Genomic DNA, 8,676 nt, shown 5'->3' on the forward strand with positions numbered 1-8,676 from the left:
CAGCAGCCCGCCACCATCTCAATCAGTGCGGAAGCCACGCCCTCTAACTAATGTATTTTAATCAGTTTAAAATCGGCAACCTGGTAACTACATTTATATATTGGGAACACGGAAATTTACTGACTTCTAGGGGAAAATATAGTGGGTAGTCAATTATAATGATTTGCGCACCGGATTGTAACCTGGGAGTTTAAATAAATGCGTTTGAGGTATGTTCTTATACGGCCTGGTTTCTTGGGAGCACTCTAGTGTGACTTGTTTTATAGTGCATGAATGCCTTCTTGTATTGGTGCCTACTTAGGAAATGTGAATATCAGAAATGTGCGGCCCGCATGAATAGTACGTTTCCAGAGTAGTGGGTGAATGCTATCCTGTTTAAACAATTTGTGTGACTTGTATTAGTAAGCATTATGTCGTGCATGGCAAGGCTTGCATACACTGGTGGTTGTTACTGAAGTATTGTGCAATTATGACTGGTTCTATGGAAAAATGTTATGTGTTTTGGAAGGTTCGAATTTTTCAGGGAGTCATTCACAGTTTGCAGTTTCTGGCTGCATTTCTGACAGTGAAGTCTCAGTTGGCTCAGAAACCGTTACCATGGCAGTCCATCCACCAGACCATCCACCACCTTTGAGACCCTAGCGGGTGAGTAGCGCGCTTTACAAATGACCACAGGAGTACCAATGCGCACTGGCTGTAGGCCTGCCCTACTTATAGCAAAGTTACTACCACTGATGTTCCTTTCTAGAACCACTGTACAAGATGTGCAGTTCCAGACGGGTAATCTTTAACATTTCTCTGACCCACAGGGAGAAAAAAACCCTAGTGTCAGTCATTCTTCTTTTGCTTTTCAATCATCACTTTAGGGGCTGTTTCTGAAATCAAAACAGAACACCCAATGGGCCGAAATAATATGCCGGCACTCTTGGGATCCAACAGTGATGAAAATACATCTGTCGGAGCAGCTGATATCCTTTCATCACAAAGATCACTGACTGGCAAGCCAAGATCCATATAAGCACATTAGAAGGTAGAGCCGAGGTCCGCCACGACCCAGGTGGGCTGGTATGGATATTTGTTTGGAGAAAGTGTACTTGGGCTTGAAGTGAGGGTGCCCCCTGTCCTCCAGCCTCTAACTCCCTCCATTTCTCGTCCCTCTTTCTGCTTGTGCCATAGTCTCTCTCCCTCGTCCATATTGCTGCTTGCCCCCAGCATCCATGTTGCTGTTCCCCCCCACGCACTCTCAGCCCCTCTCTCCCTCTGTCTCTTGTCAGGCTGTTACTTGCCTTGACCTCCCACCCTCCTTCCCTCTCTCCCCATCCGTGCTGCTACTTGCTTTGCCCCTCCCCACTCCCAAGTGTTGCTGCTTGCCCCCATCCTCTCACCATAGCAAACAAAAAAAAACAGTTGACAAAAGCAAGCCGATTCAAAGCACCATGGCCGCCATGAGCGTCAGCTTGAAGGAGAGACACAAAAAGAAAAATAAGTTTGCTCACAGTCAATCGTGCAATTATCCATGTAACAGGGGCAGTCTGTAAGGCAGTAACAAAACCGCCCCAGGAGGGACAAACGGAAAGCATTTACCAATGATAACAAAGGATTTTTTAAAGAAAGCCCCGGTACGAGTGAAAGTGATAAAGTGATGAGAGTGTTGTGGGCGTGGTTAAAAATCCACAGTAGTTACAACAGGTGAAAACACTTGCGCGCTCAATCCAAAAATACTAAGAAGCAGACACCGCTGGCCACGTCATATCACTTTTTCTTCATACCCTCTGTTGTCCGTGTTGCCTTCCACGCTCCGCATTCCCTTTCCCATTGTAGCATTTTTTTTACCTTTCTACCATCCCATACAGCAAATGGGCTGCTGTTCAACACGGCTTAACATTGACAAAGCCAATAGCTCTCGCTTCATAGGCACCTGGCCTGGCCATACCCTTAATAAGACCCCTCTTCCCTCCTCTCACTTGTTCTGTGTTTTGCTAAGAGTCTTTGATAGTGTGCATTTTCTCATTTGCTCATTGCGACCAAAGGCCCCAATACTCACTATTCATTTGAAACTGATGAATGAATTCATATGCATTTCTGGTCCCTATCATGTAGCAATGTGTGCTAAAAAAAATTCTAGTCCATATATTCTGATATTCATGTGACATGTGGCATCTAGAGAAAGGCACTGCGGCTCTAGAACGGCTCTGTAGCTGAAACCCAAGCTTCTTTTCTCACCTAACGTGTATCACGAGTTTTTTTTTCTCAAAATCAAGTTGCGAAATAACATAAAATGGGCCTTCACGGCTTCAGATTCTAGAGGAGTGGAGCAGTTTGCAATGTAGTTGCAGCGAGCCCATTACCAGATAACAGGCACAGCCAGAGAGACACAACCTAGGGGGGTCATTCTGACCCTGGCGGCCGGTGACCGCCAGGGTCACCGACCACGGGAGCACCGCCAACAGGCTGGCGGTGCTCTCTCGAGCATTCTGACCGCGGCGGTTCAGCCGCGGTCAGAAACGGAAAGTCGGCGGTCTCCCGCCGACTTTCCGCTGCTCGGGAGAATCCTCCATGGCTGCGGAGCGCGCTCCGCAGCCATGGGGATTCTGACACCCCCTACCGCCATCCTGTTCCTGGCGGGTCTCCCGCCAGGAACAGGATGGCGGTAGGGGGTGCCGCGGGGCCCCTGGGGGCCCCTGCAGTGCCCATGCCAATGGCATGGGCACTGCAGGGGCCCCCGTAAGAGGGCCCCACAAAGTATTTCAGTGTCTGCAAAGCAGACACTGAAATACGCGACGGGTGCAACAGCACCCGTCGCACCTTCCCACTACGTCGTGGGAAGGTAGATTTGCCCTGGGCTGGCGGGCGGCCTTTTGGCGGCCGCCCGCCAGCCCAGGGCAAATCTCAAAATACCCTCCGCGGTCTTGCGACCGCGGAGCGGTATTTTGTCGGGGGTAGACTGGCGGGCGGCCTCCGCCGCCCGCCAGTCTCGGAATCACCCCCTAGTCTTGTCCTGCAGACAGGCTTTGGACTGCAATATGAAGTTCAGTTATGCAAATACTCAGAGATTACAGTCTTATGATGCTCCTGTGCTTATTAGCTGCTGGGACTCGATATAAAGGATATTTCCACAGTGTGGCTTTTATCATTTTTACATTTTTGTTATTTGTATTCACTCCTTTTCTTCTTATACTTGCAATGGTATTTCTACAGATATTCTGCACTAATGCTAGCTTGAAATAAAGTATTTTACTAATAATAGAGTGGGTTTCTTGACTGCACTCGCGTTCGGGAAATACGTGTCAATAACTCACGACAAATTAATCAAATACGTATGTAGTGATAACGCGTCCAGCCCTTCTAAATTACCTGTACCTGGACACGTTGGAGGTCGGTGAACCTTTTAGCTGAGTTGGACTCTCCTCATCCTAGAATAGTCGGATCGCTTAAACCAATAATCAATAACTATTGTAATCGATACCTAATACTCTATTACTAGATCAAAATAACACATTAGGAATCAAATAACAGTTGGCATTTCGACACAACATGACCTTTCAGTCATGAATAACCACACCAGTTTATTAAAAGTTAATGAGTTTATTTCCCTATATTAACAAAGCTAACACAATATATATGAGTCTCAAAATCAAATGATATATGTATACGAACATTACTAGCTGTCCATAGCGGCGGAAGAAAAGCAATCTACGCAAAATCTGAATTATAATACACTCGGTTATAGCAATACAAATCACTACTGTGAGTAACTGAATTTGACTAATTGCATACATCGGTCAGCATAACAAGATTTCAATTCAACATGGTGCGTCAAGTGAATACCTCGACTAACCTCTAATTAGCATTGGCATGTGGGGCTTCATGCAAAACAAATTTAGTCAACACAAATTTGGAAAACTTCTAGCTCGGGCCCTATCAAAATAGCAGTTGGTACCTAAAAGGAAAAACACAATGCATAATACAATTATCCTTTCATAATTACCAAATACAATCAGCATTCAAGAAAGACTTCGTCCTTCAGGTACCGGTTCGATCAGCATGGGGCAGATTTCAAAGGGGCAAAGTTAAGGGCAAGTTTCCTTGCGGCAGCAAGTAGAATGGGGCAAAGTTACTGCATGGGTAAGACGGGTCAATTTAAAGTTAAAGTCTCTAGGGTGAGAATTCTTAAAGTCTCTTTCTCTGGAATAGAGAAATGGGCATCAAGATGTCGTCTAAGATGGCGTCTGGCATTTGGCTTCAAAGATGGCATCAAGGAAAATGGCTGACTTCTCTTTGTCCAGTGGGTTTAAGTAAGAAACATTCCAAAAACTTCAGGGTCTTCCATTGGAGGGTTCATAGGGTGGCTTCAATTTGACCAATGAATAGTGTCTTTCTCCTAGTACTCATTTATGCATACATTGTCCTTGGAGCCTTGGAACACAAGTTGCAACAAAGTTTGTCAATTAATTTTATCTTAAAACCTTTATTTTCTGCACCTGCAGGAGCTGACCTTGTATCAAAGGGGATGAAACCGGCCTAGCACGAAACCTTGGAGATAAGTGTATTAGTCATCTCTACTGGAAAAATACAAAATAAGGTCCTTTTGTTAATAAAAGTGAAAACCACGCAGTTAAATTTGAGACCAGGTGACTAGGCCAAAGCCTCTACTAAATTTAAGCTAAGCATAAAACAGTTTCAACAAGAAATCATAGCACATATTTGCAATTATGACGGATTACTACTTTTGTCAATTCTTCATGATTAATTAAGCTTGTTTATAATAATGGCGAACTACTCCGAGGGCACAATTTCCCACGTACATTATTTTCTTTACATTATACGATTTTGGTTACATGATATATGAATATATGTTGGTCCTTCTTTTTCTGCGTCATCAATCCCTCCTCTGATGACTAATTATGTCATCACATCAAATCTTCCCACCAATTTTATTCCATTAAAATTCTGTATTAGTAATTTGGCACTTCAGTCAATTCCCTCTTTCTTTTGGTTCCCTTTGATTTCTCTCTGTATATTTCTACTATTTTGTTTTCTATTTTCTCTTCTCTTTTCCTTTTGTTCCTTGTTTTCAATATTTTAATAGCTTTCCATATTCCCCAAATACCTAATAAACAAATTAACACTATTAATATTCCCTTTACTATTTTCAGTAACAATCCATTCCAAATATTGCTGAGCCAATTTCCCACAGAAGCAAATCCTTTTCCAACCTTCTCCCATACTCCTGGTTCTTTCAATTCTTTCAAATCTGTACTTTCGTTGGTTAAATTGGTAAGCATTTTTCTAATTTGCCCGCTGTTGTCTGGAATATAAGTACAACAGTGACGTGTACCAAGCATTTTGCAAACGCCGCCATCCTTTGCTAAAAGAGTGCCTAAGGCAAGCCGATTTTGAAGAGTCATAGCTCTTTCTGCAGCAAGTTCAGCATCCATCAGGATTATAGCTCCTGAGAATTTTTTCAGCATGTTATCCACAATAGTAGACAACTTTCGTATTTTAATTGAATTCAATATGACTCCCACTGAAGGAATCATTGCTCCAAATATATCTCCTACCACACCAGAAGCTGTCTCCCTTTTCTAAACATGATGTGATTCAGACAGCTTTGGGATTTTCTTTAAGTCGTCCAATTGATAAATCTTTGGGAATACTATTCCCAAATAACATCTCCCATACCATCCTTTAGGAAGACGATCATAGGCGTTAAGTCCACAAATATAATATACCCCTGGAATAACTGGGTCTTGTCCATTCAGCATGAACGTCCATTTAGGTTGAAACAAAAATGTATGTTTACATTCACTCGTTCCCACAAAGACTGTGTCATAATATGATTTATGTCTATGTACACAGAACCTCCCTACGTATAATGCATCTAAAGATATTTTCCCTTGTGTCTTTATCGCGGCAAAAGCATAATTATCTACAGATGTCCTCTTGTGTAATTCCCTTTCTAATTTTTCCTTCCACGCTTTCCTCCTATCGTCAGTATGATCTAAAAAGCTTATCTCCATCGGTGAAAGCAAGCATGTAAGGTTTTCTCTGTGAGCGTAAGCTGTGTGAAAAGGTGACAATGGCTCAAACAAACCCCTCATTAATTTTATATAATAATCTCTTGCTACTTTACTCAGGTACTCTATTATAGGGATATATGCGAATACGACATCTTGATTGGAATAAAAATAGTGAATATACTCCTGACCATAAAATCTGGTCATTATTAAACTACATGTAATTCCACACGTTAGAGGCATGCTATGATATGTCCACAACTGAGGTAGGTATTTGTGTGCATACATAACAATCTTTCGCATCCATTGTCTCAACATACTCACTCAACAATCGATAGAAAACATTGGACGAAAGTTCCTTCTTGTCATGCAAATGTCTTTCGTCTTGTTCGAGGTTCTTCAAAGGAGTTAGTTCAGTAATAGGTTTAGAAGTAGAAGCATCATTCGCGTCTCTTTCATTCCCTCCATGCATTCAAATAATTATTGCCATAACTGTTAGTACACTTGCAGTTATTAGACCTATACACATGTATTTACAACACTTCATCTTATTTCCCTGTGTAGTGTAGCCTGTCATGATCTTTATAGAATCAGAAAGTTGAAGACACTTTATCAAATCAGATTTGCAGATATATATAAAGCTGAACGAGTTCAATGTTCACACGGTTCTTTTTAGCAGCTTAGTCTCTTATCGGTTCAGCAGCTTTGTCTCAAGATCGGTTTCAAAGTCAATCACGTTTAGCAATGTCTTATCCGGTTCAAAAGTCAATCAGGTTGTCAATGTCTTATTCGGTAATGTTCATGGAATTTCACTTTTCAGGTACCAAAGTGACGTTCTGCTTCTTCGTTCTCAAGACTGAGAGATAGGAATTCGTCTGACCAATCGTTAGTGGCTATGTATGCCCACTCCGGACCAGAATATCTTCTGCTCGGTATTCTTTTCCTTTTCAGTTTTGCATCTCCTTTCGATTCTCTCTCGCTGGTGCTTTCTTCCTTGGCCGGGTCTTTCTCTTCACTTGATGTTGATATTGCAACAGACACTTCTTTTCTTTTCTCTTTCAACTTTGGCCCTTCACTTTCGTTTAATATTTCCCTAGTTCTTAATTTCACTGGCGATATGCTTTGTCTCCGTTTCGCACTGTTTTCACCTGATGGACCTGCAACCGGTTCTGGAAGAGTTTGAACAGTTTCACTCTGTCCTGTCGTGTCTTCTCCCCCTAGGAGGTCAGTCAGGTTTTCCTTTTCTTTTTCTATATCGTCTGCGTCTGGGAAAGCCCTCCTCTGATCAGGCTCTCCTGCTCCTTCACCTGTCTCAGGCTCTTTATCACCTTCAGGACCTTCGTCACTTCCTGAGGCTTCTCCTTGGTCCTCCTCAAATGAATCAGTTGTTTCTTCCTCAGAAAATATCTCCCATTCCTCTATTTCTGCTTGTTCGCCTCCAGGTTCTATCTGACCTGTCTCGGTGCCTGGTACTCTCTTGTCAGTCACTGGCGATTTCAGCGCTTCAACTTCCTCTTCTGTGGGGCACGTCACCCTTTTCGTGTGACTGGCGTGAATCCAGTTGGGAACTCTCGCACACTTCACAGCGGTGGTAGTTGTCAGAATCACTTGGAAAGGTCCTTTCCAACGGGGTTCCAAACACGACTTCCTCACGTGCTTCTTTATCACGACCCAGTCACCTGCTTTCAGGGTGTGTCCTGGACCTTGGATCGGTGGCAAGGTGGTTGCCTCCACCTAGTGAGAAAAATAGCGCACCACATCAGCTAGACCTTTGCAGTAGTCCAACAACATATCATCGGTAATATTCAAAAGAGCATTTGCAGGAACTGCTGGAGGCCTCATGGCTCTGCCCATGAGGATTTTGTGCGGTGACAGTCCAGTCTTTCTATCAGGGGTGTTTCTCATTGACATTAACATCAAGGGCAATGTGTCAGGCCATTTTAAGTTTGTTGATGCACATATTTTCGCCATCCTCGACTTCAATGTGCCATTCATTTGCTCCACTAGTCCTGATGCTTCAGGGCGGTAGCTACAATGCAATTTTTGCTCAATGTTCAGCGCTGCACAAAGTCATTTTATTACTTCGTTATTGAAGTGACTTCCCCTATCTGATTCTAAGGAGATCGGGAATCTGAAACGTGGTATTAGTTCTCTCAAGAGTAGTTTTGCAAATGTGAGACTGTCATTTCTGCGTGTCGGGTATGCTTCGATCCAGTGACTAAAAATACACACAATCACCAACACATACTTCAAGCCTCCATGCACAGGCATCTCAATAAAATCCATTTGTATCCTGCTGAATGGACCACCTGCTCTTCCAATGTGGCTCAAATTTACTACTGTTCCCTTTCCTGCGTTCATTTGTTGGCAAATGACGCAACAATGGCAAACTGCTTCAGCAACTTGACGGAATTTGGGATTAAACCAATCAATTTTGAATAGTCTAACCATGGCATCCCTTCCAAGATGGGCTTGTCCATGATACAATCTGGCTGTGTCAAAAGACTGTTTGGCAGAACCAATCTCCCTTCACTTGAAACCCACAAATCATCTGGTTTCTTTACGCATTGTAATTTGCTCCATGAGAGTTTCTCATCTTCACTAACATCGTTCTGTAGAGATTTCAATTCATCGATTGTATCTACAACCTTTAGAGCAA

The sequence above is a fragment of the Pleurodeles waltl genome, chromosome 6, assembly GCF_031143425.1.
Source record: "Pleurodeles waltl isolate 20211129_DDA chromosome 6, aPleWal1.hap1.20221129, whole genome shotgun sequence".
NCBI lineage: Eukaryota > Metazoa > Chordata > Amphibia > Caudata > Salamandridae > Pleurodeles > Pleurodeles waltl.